This window comes from Schistocerca serialis, chromosome 8 (assembly GCF_023864345.2).
Source record: "Schistocerca serialis cubense isolate TAMUIC-IGC-003099 chromosome 8, iqSchSeri2.2, whole genome shotgun sequence".
Taxonomy (NCBI): Eukaryota; Metazoa; Arthropoda; class Insecta; order Orthoptera; family Acrididae; genus Schistocerca; species Schistocerca serialis.
This window is the reverse complement of record NC_064645.1, coordinates 216,599,237-216,613,090: the sequence shown is the minus strand read 5'-3', so window position 1 is coordinate 216,613,090 and position 13,854 is coordinate 216,599,237. Positions and strand designations below refer to the sequence as shown.

Here is a 13,854-nt window from a genome sequence, read left to right as displayed (position 1 = left end):
AAACGTGTCACTCTTGACGAATGACACGCGATGCGAAGTAGCTATAGTACACTGGGGCTGACAGGTTGCCTGTGCGCAATTCGCCCACTGACGTCAAAGGTAAAAGAGGCAATTTATCTACACTGACGGAGAAAAAATCGCGACACCAAGAACTTGTCCGACATCAGCTGAAGTTGGTAGGCGTGTTTCTACATCTGAAAGATGACGTCTGTTCAAATTTTGCGCCAGTCGCATAAGAGTGGCGCTAGTAGCTCCAACATGAAGATGCGTATCAGGTTAGCTTTAAATTCACGATGAAACGGTTTTCATTTGATTGGTTCTCCTTTGTAGTACTCATGCAGGCTTTGGAACTCAAAGAATAAAACAAACATCTATTTGTTGGCTTTTACATTCTTACCTAACAAAAGAGACACTTATCAGTCTCTTTCGCAGTGTCATCGATATTACGCCACAACGGAATCTTTAGAAAAAAATAATTTTGTTTTTATATTTCCCATTGTAGTGTTTCAAGGCAATACAAAAAAAATTATAATTGCATCACATAGAAAACGAAATAATTTATGATCATTTCTGATTCTACAAGTTTTGGCATTACAGTTCTTTCAAGTTTGTTGACATTGTCAACCAGGAGATTTTGTGTAAATTTTTAGCTTATGTTAGGGACTGAAAAACCATGAAGTCAAGATCGCACATGAAAACATCCTTATTTGGATGGATTACTAGTTTCGGCTAACAATCTAGCCATCTTCAGATCACAAAATATTCCTGATTAGTGCTGATGCCATTATGGTTTCACAGATCGTTACAATCTTTCTTAAAATGACGACATCCATACATGACATGGTTAGAAACAGCTTTTCATCGTTCGTGGGCTGTGTAATTGAACGATGGCCATAAAACAAATGCGTTATGCTCTTAAAATTTAGTAAAAGTTTTAACCGCATAATGCCTTTGCTTTATGATCATCGTTCAAATAATTCGCCACGAGCGATGAAACGCTACTTTTTACCATGTCATGTAAGGACGTTGTCATTTTAAGAAATATTTTAACAATGTGTGAAGCCACATTAGCACCAATACTAATCAAGAATGTGTTATGATCTGAAGATGGCTAGATTATAAGCCGAAACTAGCAATCCACCAAAGGAATAAACGTTCCAAGGCGATCTTGATTTCATGGTTTTTCAATCCCTAACATAAACAAAAAATTACAGTTCTTGCTCGGCCATTCCCGGTTCTCTTCACCTGTAGTTAATACACGGTACAACAGCACGTTAAAACCTTCGGCTGTTCTACTCGCCAGGGAAGTTGCAGAATTCGGACAAGCGGATCGGTGGACCTTTCGTCGATCTTTTCTGGGTACAAATTTCATTGGACGCAGTTTATAGGACACCATATCTCTCTCTCTCTCTCTCTCTCTCTCTCTCTCTCTCTCTCTCTCTCTCTCTGTGTGTGTGTGTGTGTGTGTGTGTGTGTGTTTGTGGTTTGTGGATGAGGGCGCAGACATTCGTGTCCGTGCGATTCGCTTCCTCTGTGGAAAGACTTGCTGTCATACCGTCAGAACAAATCTGCCCATCCGAGGCCAAATGTTTATTGGCACTCGTGATGCCTCCGGAAGCTGCAGAGTTCAACAGCTCAACCGCAATCGGTGGCAACGGCAGCGGATGCGTCTGTGCCACTCTGTCGCCGACAGAACCCTACCGGCCCGGTCTCCTCGCGTAACGTGCGCCGAGCGGACGCGCTGTTAAAACGGACGGCGCGCGCACTTTGGCATTCGCGAAAGCGATTACCTGACTCCGGCGCGCGGCAATAAACGCGGGTCAGCCACATTAAACAGATTACGCGGCGTCGCGGTGAACCCCGCCGCCACTTCCGCCCACTCCCGTCCACCTCTCGCTGCCAGTATACGGAATCGCGGTTGCCGCTTTGACCCACTGATTTATTTCCCAAGGGCAAGGTTAGGTCATCGTGGTAGCCGTAATCCTGAATATCTGCGTCTCTTCCGTCATGCAGTAGATATTACTCTTATAATCAGCCCGAAAAACAATGACAGCCAAAAACATCAACTTTCAGCGTAATGCCGGCCACGGTGACCGAGTGCTTCTAAGCGCTACAGTCTGGAACTGCGAGACCGCTACGGTCGCAGGTTCGAATCCTGCCTCGGGCATGGATGTGTGTGATGTCCTTAGGTTAGTTAGGTTCAAGTAGTTCTAAGTTCTAGGGGACTGATGACCTCAGATGTTAAGTCCCATAGTGCTCAGAGCCATTTTTTTTTTTTTCAGTGTAATATTAAGTAATCGCTCCTACAGATACAACTGATAACTGCTTAAGACACACTGGTTCGATGAAGAAGAACGATTTATTGTGTTGGTGCACAGGTTCGTAGCGTTTTTCCGTAAGTTTAATAAACACGACAGGTACACTTAACAGAGACTTAAGTCATCAATAACAAACTCTCCTTTGCTATTTACAACAGTCTGCGAACGCTGCGGAACTTTCCGATTCCGCGACTGTAATAATCACGTGATTTTTTGGCGAATAACTCGTCGAGACATGTTCGGAGAGTATTTTCACCCGGAAAGGCGGTTCTTGAAAGATGTTCGATAGAGAGGAGAAAAGGTCAAAACTGAGGTCGCAATATCAGATGAATAAAGTAAGCGCGGAGTGACATCCCAACCCAACTCTTCTTTCTTTGTCAGTCTGGCAGAATGCGAGAGGGCATTATCGTGGAGTAGTCGTTCTTGGATTGAGTTTGCGAGTTGTCTCAGGTGTTGACAATAAATATCAGCAGTGATTTTTACACCTCGGGGAAGTACACCACACCTTCGCTGTTCCACAAGATGCATAACATTATACTTTTTGATTGCGCGCAGCTCTTTGTAGGAGAATTGCTGCTCTGTTTGGGCTCAACCATTGTTTTGCTTTCCTTGCTTGAGCATAAAGACACAATTTCTCGTCACCAATAACGATACTGGAGAAGAAAGGTCGGTGTTGTCCAAGAGCCAATTGATGGCGAGCAAGCAGAGATACACTTATGGGCTACTTGCTGATTTTTGTGATTGTGGCTTGGCGTATGCGGTACCCATACGCCCACATTTGAACCTTCACCTGGCTGAGTGGTTCTAGGCGCTTCAGTCTGGAACCGCGAGACCGCTACGGTCGCAGGTTCGAATCCTGCCTCGCGCATGGATGTGTGTGATGTCCTTAGGTTATTTAGGTTTAAGTAGTTCTGAGTTATAGGGGACTGATGACCTCAGATGTTAAGTCCCATAGTGCCCAGAGCCATTTGAACCATTTTTGAACCTTCACCACCGCATGTCGTACGATGGTGGAATGATAGCAGTTCATCACATTTTCCGGTTTTCGAGTACAGACGTGGGTCTTTGTGGATTAATGCGTTGAAACGATCTTCATCAATCCCCGAAGGTCTTCCTGAATGTGGAGAGTCACTGATGTCGGAACAGTCCTCCTTAGGAACCCATTTCTTGCCGTGCTCTGTCTGATGGGCAACGGCATTGCCGCAGTGGATACACCGGTTCCCGTCAGATCACCGAAGTTAAGCGCTGTCGGGCGTGGCCGGCACTTGGATGGGTGACCATTCGGGCCGACATGAGCCGTTGCCATTTTTCGGGGTACACTGAGCCTCGTGATGCCAATTGAGGAGCTACTCGACCGAATACTAGCGGCTCCGGTCACAGAAAACCATCATAACGACTGGGAGAGCGGTCTGCTGACCACACGCCCCTCCTATCCGCATCCTCAGATGAGGATGACACGGCGGTCGGATGGTCCCGGTAGGCCACATGTGGCCTGATGACGGAGTGCATCTGTCTGATGGCATTATCCCCATAAACGGCGCCAATGTTTCTGGCTTTCTCCTCTGCTGTCACCCCTCTATTGAATTCGAACAGCAGAATATATCGGAAATGTTTCGATTTCTCCACTTGGCACTCCAGTATCTAACGTCCACAGCTCCACTCACTATCATCAAATGACAAAATGGCAATGTGTACACTCAAACAGCAACAGTGCACTACAAACAAAAAATGACAGTTGACAAATAAACCCATAGCATCTGTAACACCACCATGCAAAACAAAAACTCTACGAACGTAATATTGTCGCGAGCTCGCACCTTCATTATCTCGGAATGCTTGTGAAACAATGAATCCTCGTATACTGCGTCGGTGTCGCTACGAAATTGCGGCGGGAACGCGCGAGAGAGTTGTATTCGCCGACCACCATGGATGCAGCCATTTTGAACATGGAATTTGTTCATCAGAGGCAAGAGTATATTCAGGAGTGCCCAGGGAAGCGTGATAGGACTGCTGATGTTTACTATCTATCTAAATGATCTGGCGGAGAGGGTAAGCGGCAGTCTGCGGGATACAAGATGACTTCGACAAAATTCGTAGTTGGTGTGGTGATTGGCAGCAACATCTAAATGGGAAAAATGTTAGGTAATGTAGATGAGTAGGAAAAACAAACCAATAATGTTAGAATATAGTATTCGTAGTATGCTGCTTGACACGGTAGCGCTGATTAAAAATCTAGGCGTAACGTCGCAAAGCAGTATGAAATGAAATGAACACGTAAGGATTCTAATATAGAAGGTGAATGGTCGACTTAGGTTTATTGGGAGAATTTTAAGAAAGTGTGGTTCGTCTGTAAAGAAGACCGTACACAGGATACTAGTACGACCCATTGTCGAGTAATGTTCGAGTGAAACTTCCTGGCAAATTAAAACTGTGTACCGGGCCGAGACTCGAACTCGGAACCTTTGCCTTTCGAGGGCAAGTGCTCTACCAAAAATGGCTCTGAGCACTATGGGACTGAACATCCATGGTCATCAGTCCCCTATAACTTAGAACTACTTAAACCTAACTAACCTAAGGACAGCACACAACATCCAGTCATCACGAGGGAGAGAAAATCCCTGACCCCGCCGGGAATCGAACCCGGGAACCCGTGCGTGGGAAGCGAGAACGCTACCGCACGACCACGAGCTGCGGACAAGTGCTCTACCATCTGAGCTACCCAAGCACAGCTTCAATTCTGCCAATACCACAGTTTTAACTTGCCAGGAAGTTTCGTATCAGCGCACACTCCGCTGCAGAGTGAAAACCTCATTCTGGAAACATCCCCGAGGCTGTGGCTAAGCCATGTCTCCGCAATATCCTTTCTTCCAGGAGTGCTAGTTCTGCAAAGTATGCAGAACAGCTTCTGTGAAGTTTGGAAGGTAGGAAACGAGGTACTGGCAGAATTGAAGCTGTGAGGACGGGTCGTGAGTCGTGCTTGGGTAGCTCAGATGGTAGAGCACTTGCCCGCAAAGGCAAAGGTCCCGCCTTCGAGTCTCGGCCCGGCACACAGTTTTAACTTGCCAGGAAGTTTCATATCAGTGCACACTCCGCTGCAGAGTGAAAATCTCATTCTGGGAATGTTCGAGTGTTTGGTACCCGCACCAGGTCTGATTAAAGGAAGACATCGAAGCAATTCAGAGGCGCGCCGGTAGGTTCGAACAATAGGTAAGTACTGTGGAGATTCATTGGGAACTCAAATGGGATCACTGGAGGGAAGGCGACGTTCTTTCCGAGGAGCACTATTGAGAAAATTTAGAGAACCGACATTTGAGGTTGACTGCAGAACGATTCTACTGCCGGGAACTTAACATTCCGCGTAAGGACCATGAAGAAAATGTTACAGAAATTATGGCTCGTACTGAGGCATTTAGACCGTTCTTTATCCCTCGCTCTATTTGCTAGTGGAATAAAATAGGGAACGACTAGGAGTGGTACAGGGTCCCTCACGCCACGCATCATACGGTGGCTCGCGGAGTGTGTACTTACATGTGGATGTATATGTAGATGGAGATGAAGAAATATCCCGAAATATGGGATGCGTCGCTCAAGGATTAGAACAGAGATGCATAGTTTCAACTATGCTAATGATCAGTTTTGTGATGATTTTCCTGCGGACCGAGATCAACAGAAAAAAGATGTAAATATCACTGTTAAAAAGAATTTTGTTTGCTTTCTAGTGGTGGCGTTTTTGCTCTAATGTGGTCATTCAAAACTTTAAATAGCGCTAAGGAGCAATGCTTTGCACCCTGGCGTGATCCCATTCAGCTGAATGAGCAAATCTACAGTTAATAACAGTTTAAAATAAATTTCTTTCGAAACTTCAGTGCAATCTACGCTTTATTATATAGCAGCTATAAAACGCGAAATTACATGTATTTATGAACTGAAATAAATTGAACAGTCTTTCAGGCTAGGCGATAAATTGATTCACTACGATTGTAACCGACTACATTTACATGGATTTGTCTTGCCATGGTACTTTTCCAACATTGTCTATAAAGCAATCAGTGAAAATGTTACTTCCATTGCTAAGTGAACATCTGCTTTGGGTTGATGAGATTTCATTGTCCAGATTACACAGCCTCTGTATACTTGAAGTATCTCCAAAGTTAAAACCATCTCTGGAAAGGCAGTAGCAATACTGGATAATGCTAACAGTAAATCCAGCTTAACACTGATTATGCCTGTGAAACAGTCTCCATTTATTCGTTAGAATTCCAAATGCGCACTCCACAGACCTTCCGGCACGACTTGGGTAGTCAAAGCTCCGTTTCTTGTAGGTAAGGAAAGTTCCTGCATACTGTCTTACGACAAAATAAGAACAGATTAGGCGGTACTGTAAGCCTCATCGCATAGGCTTTGGTTTTTATGGGTGACTGCAGCCGTGAACTAACCAGTTGTTGCGTTTCTTAATGTATTTGCAAACGAAATAAGCAAACACTGCACGCTTTCTTTTGCCTACCTGCATACCAGTCTAGTCGCCGTATTGTTCTGAATATATATATATATATATATATATATATATATATATATATATATATATATATATATATATATATTCGTTTAGAATGTGTACATTCAAAACGAATGTACGAGGTCAGCTCAAAAAAATCCGGATGATTCGTCATTTCGTGCCAATGGTGTGTTGAAGCGAAATGCGGATGGTATCTCTGTGCACTCCTGTGTTTAATATGTAACTGCTGGAAGTTTCATTGTTCTATATCTGTTTGTTATTCTTCAGTGCTGTATTGAGTAGAAGGATGTGTCGGACTGTTCGCAAATTTCGGGATGGCAGTATTAAAGGAGCAGCGCGTCTGCATTAAATGTCCAACGAAACCCAAGAAAACCTTTACAGAGACACACCAAATGATGCAGGAAGCCTACGGCGATGAGTGCTTAAGTCATACTAAGTGTTACGAATGGTTCACATAGTTTAAAAATGGCCGGAAGTTGAAGATGACCCTCGTTCAAGACGCCCTTTGGCGTCTACTGACGACGCTCTTATCAAGAAGGTCAATGAAATTGTGCGTACCAATCGAAGACTGACTGTCCGAGAGATTGCAGAATGCAAAATTTCAGCTGGATTATGTCATGAAATCCTGATAGAGCATCGCGTTGCCTCCAAGTTCGTCCCACGGTTCACGAGTCAAGACCAGAAAGATCTCCGCCCCGCACTCTGTAATGAGCTTTTGGACCGCACACGTGAGAACGAGGTGTTTCTGAAGAGAATCATAACTGGTGATGAGACGTGGATCTACGGTTATGATGTTGAGACCAAGGTTTAATCCTCATGATGGGTCGGGAAAGGTTCTCCAAGACCGAAAAAAGCTCGCGAGGTCAGGTAAAATGACAAAGCCATGCTGGTGGTTTTCATTGACTTTGAAGGATTAGTTCGGGAATTCGTGGGACAGGGACAAACTGTTAATCGATGGTACTATCGTGATGAGTTGCGACGCCCGCGAGAAAATGTGAGGGTACGGTCGCAGGTTCGAATCCCGCCTCGGGCATGGATGCGTGTGATGTCCTTAGGTTAGCTAGGTTTAAGTAGTTCTAAGTTCTAGTGGACTGATGACCTTGGAAGTTAAGTCCCATAGTGCTCAGAGCCATTTTGAAAATGTGAGAAGGAAACGGCCTGAAATTTGGTGAGACAGTTCATGGCTCTTGCACCACGATAACGCACCCGCGTGATGCGTGACTATTACACAAAAAATGAAATCACTGTACTACCTCATCCTACGAACTCTCCAGACCTGGCCCCTGCAGATTTTTTTATTTTTTTTATTTCCAAAGTTCAAACCCCCGTTGAAAGGACATAGATTAGCAACGACAGACGAGATAAAGAAAAATCGCAGACGGCGCTCCGCATGATCCAGCAAGACGCATACGAGGACTGCTTCCGGAAGTGGAAACGGTGTTGGGAGCGGTTTATCAACTGTGGAGGAGAGTACTTCGGAGACCATGCACAATAAGTAGAAGATAACCAGAGAAAAATTTTGTGGAGCTACTTCTGGAATTTTTAACAGGTTTCGTAAATCCATGCTTCAGAGAGTTTTTTGTTTCCTGTGGCATGAATTTCGAAATCAACAAACTTTTGTTGGTGCGTGTTTTTGCTGTGAGATGTCGATGATTGTTCAGCAAATCCCCGTGGTAGTGTCTTGTGACATGCTGTGCCCGGTATACGGACAGCTTGGTGCAAAACAATAGAAAATCACGCTGTGTTGCGGACACAGTGCGCGGCAGTAAGGGCGTGGTACTCGGAGCGCGTGACGTCACGGGCCTCGCCTTTCTCTTGGCGCGGCACGACCGCCACGGCGCCTTGCAGCCGCCTGCGCCGTTGCGCGTTGAGTCCGCGCAGCTCCACACAACTGCGTGTTCCGCTGTTACGACAGCTAGCAGAAGGGAGTGACGTAGCACAGTGTCATTTGACCAGGGTGCGGGAGAAGCTCGGTTCACCTACCTACCTACCCGTCCATCCTTCATTTTAGTTCCAGCTGGTTTCAATATATCATGTTATCGTGTGGCATTTGGATGGTTCATTCAACAGGCCACGGAAGATTACTTTCTATACGTTTATCCGACTGAGAGTAGTCTACACCTGGATTGGTCTGTGTCACCAATCAAGTATCCACTCTGCGGGAAGCAGTATGTAGATGATGGGGAGGTTCATCTACATCTACATTTATACTCTGTAAGCCACCCAACGGTGTGTGGCGGAGGGCACTTTACGTGCCACTGTCATTACCTCCCTTTCCTGTTCCAGTCGCGTATGGTTCGCGCGAAGAACGACTGCCGGAAAGCCTCCGTGCGCGCTCGAATCTCTCTAATTTTACATTCATGATCTCCTCGGCAGGTATGAGTAGGGGGAAGCAATATATTCGATACCTCATCCAGAAACGCACCCTCTCGAAACCTGGACAGCAAGCTACACCTCATTGCAGAGTGCCTCTCTTGCAGAGTCTGCTAAACATCTCCGTAACGCTATCACGCTTACCAAATAACCCTGTAACGAAGCGCGCCACTCTTCTTTGGAACTTCTCTATCTCCTCTGTCAACCCGACCTGATGAGCAAATACTCAAGTATAGGTCGAACGAGTGTTTTGTAAGCCATCTCCTTTGTTGATGGACTACATTTTCTAAGGACTCTCCCAATGAATCTCAACCTGGCACCCGCCTTGCCAACAATTAATTTTATACGTTCATTCCACTTCAAATCGTTCCGTACGCATACTCTCAGATATTTTACAGAAGTAACTGCTACCAGTGTTTGTTCCGCTATCATATAATCATACAATAAAGGATCCTTCTTTATATGTATTCGCAATACATTACATTTGTCTATGTTAAGGGTCAGTTGCCACTCCCTGCACCAAGTGCCTATCTGCTGCAGATCTACCTGCATTTCGCTGCAATTTTCTAATGCTGCAACTTCTATGTATACTACAGCATCATCCGCGAAAAGCCGCATGGAACTTCCGACACTATCTACTAGGTCATTTATATATATATTGTGTAAAGCAATGGCCCCATTACACTCCCCTGTGGCACGCCAGAGGCTACTTTAACGTCTGTAGACGTCTCTCCATTGAGAACAACATGCTGTGTTCTGTTTGCTAAGAACTCTTCAATCCAGCCACATAGCTGGTCTGATATTCCGTAGGCTCTTACTTTGTTTATAAAGCGACAGTGAGGAACTGTATCGAACGCCTTCCGGAAGTCAAGGAAAATGGCATCTACCTGGGAGCCTGTATCTAATATTTTCTGCGTCTCATGAACAAATAAAGCGAGTTGGGTCTCACATGATCGCTGTTTCCGGAATCCATTTTGATTCCTACGGAGTAGATTCTGGGTTTCCAGAAATGACACGATACGCGAGCAAAAAACATGTTCTAAAATTCTACAACAGATCGATGTCAGAGATATAGGTCTATAGTTTTGCACATCTGCTCGACGACCCTTCTTGAAAACTGGAACTACCTGTGCTCTTTCACAATCATTTGGAACCTTCCGTTCCTCTAGAGGCTTGCGGTACACGGCTGTTAGAAGGGGGCAAGTTCTTTCTTAATAACGCAGCTAAACAGTGGCTCCGAAGTTGACAAGTAGAATGGAAAAAAAACTGGAAATTTGTGGTAAGGTCCCCGGTCCCTAAGCGCACGTACTACTCAACCTAACCTAAACTAACTTACGCTAAGGACAACACAAACGCCCATGCCCGAGGCAGGACTCGAACCTCCGACTGGGACAACCGCTCGGTCCGTGACAAGGCGCCTGAGACCGCATGGCTACCAAGTAGGTTGGTACCATGCGGACATGAAGCTCGGAACCTTCCCGTAAGGTGGCGGGAGACCATCGCAATGAACGCAATTTATGTTGAAATATAGGATCTTCTAGCCAAAATGGGGAACAGTATGGCGTGTTGGAATCCCGAGTAAAACCAACCTGCTTTCGGAAATAGAGAGTGTGGCAGTGCTTATTGGTGCCCCTCGTATTAGTCGTGGTGACAGAACAAAATCAAGTGCATCTGGGATCTAGGGTTCTAGTTAGGTTAGAACGTGGACAGTCTGGTTGTGAATTGCCGCCGTAACTGCGTAATCTGCAGCATAACCCCAGGCCAACGTTCGTGCTTTGGGAACATTTGCTCTGTATTTAAAACTCGTCATTATGACGATATGCCTACCCAGCTTTGTGACTGGTTCAGTCATCATTAATTTCGATATAAACCAGTCGTAGCTAAAGTTTGTTCCATATTTGAAGCACCTTTTTTGGAATAGATATTGCAAGGTAAATTTGGAAACTGTATTTATTTCTTTCATCCTGACTAAATGTTGGTAGTGAGCCATTCTAGCCACACATCCTCTTAATCGTAATGTACGTTCGGCCCACGTAAGTAGTTTTGACTCTGTGCACTGTCACCCACACCCCGCTAACTAGGAAGCGGACCAGTTGCGATTCTTGTCGCGTGTGAGAGGCTTCTTTTGCAACGTCCTGATAACATTTACAGAGCGAATGGCGCACTAGTTAGTACACTGCACTCGCTTTCGGAAGGTTCAAATGGTTCAAATGGCTCTGAGCACTATGGGACTCAACTGCTGAGGTCATTAGTCCCCTAGAACTTAGAACTAGGTAAACCTAACTAACCTAAGGACATCACAAACATCCATGCCCGAGGCAGGATTCGAACCTGCGACCGTAGCGGTCTTGCGGTTCCAGACTGCAGCGCCTTTAACCGCACGGCCACTTCGGCCGGCTTTCGGAAGGTCGACGGATCAAATCCGCGCACGGCTATCCGGATCTGTGTTTTCTGTGGTTTTCCTAATCTGTCCAGGCAAATTCCGTGATGGTTCCTCTGAATTCCTTGACGCAATTCGAGCTTGTCCTCCGTCTGTAATGACCTCGATGTCGACTGGACGTTAAACTCACACTTCCTTGGTTCAAAATGGCTCTGAGCACTATGGGACTCAACCGCTGTGGTCATTAGTCCCCGAGAACTTAGAACTACTTAAACCTAACTAACCTAAGGACATCACACACACCCATGCCCGAGGCAGGATCGAACCTGCGACCGTAGCAGCAGCGCGGCACCGGACTGGAGCGCCTAGAACCGCACGGCCACCGCGGCCGGCTCAAACTTCCTTCCTTTTCCTTGCGATAACATGTAAAATAAGGGAGTCGACTCGAAGAAATATATTTTGAGTAGATTGAAGAAGGGGAAATACGGAGGAATAAGAAAAAAGTGCTTGGATTGGACAGGGATATGATCTTTCGTCCCTACAGTTGAACCTGTACGTCGAAGAAGCAACGACAAAATTACAGGAAAGGTTCACGAGTGGGATTAAAATTCAAAGTGAAACTATATCGATAAGATGTCCTGATGACTTTGCTATCTCCAGTGAAAATAAGGAAGAATTGCAAGACCTTTCAAAAGGAATGAACAGTCGAATGAACACACACTATGGGTTGAGGGTAAACAGAAGAAATAATGAGAAGCAGCAGAACAAATATTAATGGTAAACTCATCATGAAATTTGAGGGCCGCCGGCCAGTGTGGCCGAGCGGTTCTAGGCGCTTCAGTCTGTAACCGTGCGACCGCTACGGTCGCACGGTTCGAATCCTGCCTCGGGCATGGATGTGTGTTATGTCCTTAGGTTAGTTAGGTTTAAGTAGTTCTAAGTCTAGGGCACTGTGATGGTCCAAATGGCTCTGAGCACTATGGGACTTAACATCTGACATCTATTCCCTAGAACTTAGAACTACTTAAACCTAACAAACCTAAGGACATCACACACATCCATGCCCGAGGCAGGATTCGAACCTGCGACCGTAGCAGTCGAGCGATGCGTGCTGCAGGACTATGTTGAAAATTTGGTAGATTGATATTACATGACGCAATCTGAAAAAAAGAGTCTAGATTTACGGCGAAGGAATTCACAGTTTATGCACCACGGCAGGTGCAGCATAGATCACATATGATGCAAAAACAACCAACCGATTTTCTCAATTTGCCTAAGATGAAGGATCTGTGTAATATTCGGACTTTGACCCTATACTGTAGCATAGTTACAGTAAGACGATCCCTCGGTTGGGTCTACAAATCGTCCGTAGTCCAAGGACTGTGCAAAACACATGCTGTCGCCTGGGTACCGATAACTGAGGACTTCCGAGTCCAGCTTCTACTCTTAGAAGAAGAGATTAGGAAGGGAGAGAAATTTGTGACGAGCTGCATCAAACCAGTCAGAAGGCTGGTTTCACAAGACAAGTGCTTGCTTTGTACATTAAATGTGAAAAATGCAAGGGTATGTTCGGAGGCATGGCTAGAGGACAAATATAAGGATGTAGAGGCTTATCTCACTAGGGGTAAGATAGATACTGCCTACGGGAAAATTAAACAGACCTTTGGAGGAAAAAGAACCACTTGTATGAATATCAAGAGCTCAGATGGAAAATCAGTTCTAGGCAAAGAAGGGAAAGCAGAAAGGTGGAAGGAGTATATAGAGGGTCTATACAAGGGCGATGTACTTGAGGGCAGTGTTATAGAAATGGAAGAGGATGTAGATGAAGATGAAATGGGAGATTTGATACTGCGTGAAGAGTTTGATAGAGCACTGAAAGACCTATGTCGAAACAAGGCCCCGGGAGTAGACAACATTCCATTAGAACTACTCACAGCTTTGGGAGAGCCAGTCCTGACAAAACTCTACCATCTGGTGAGCAAAATGTATGAGACAGGCGAAATACCCTCAGACTTCAAGGACAATATAATAATTCAATCCCAAAGAAAGTAGGCGTTGACGGATGTGAAAATACCGAACTATCAGTTTAATAGGTCACGGCTGCAAAATACTAACCCGAATTCTTTACAGACGAATGGAAAAACTGGTAGAAGCCGACCTCGGGGAAGATCAGTTGGTATCCCGTAGAAATATGGGAACACGTGAGACAATACTGACCCTACGACTTATATTAGAAACTACATTAAGAAAAGGCAAACCTACGTTTA

General features: G+C 45.3%; 1 pseudogene; it reads left to right on the top strand.

The window, feature by feature from the left end:
• Positions 1-3,505: 3,505 nt before the first annotated feature.
• LOC126417260 (5S ribosomal RNA) lies at positions 3,506-3,623 on the top strand (annotated as a pseudogene).
• The last annotated feature ends 10,231 nt before the right edge of the window (positions 3,624-13,854 follow it).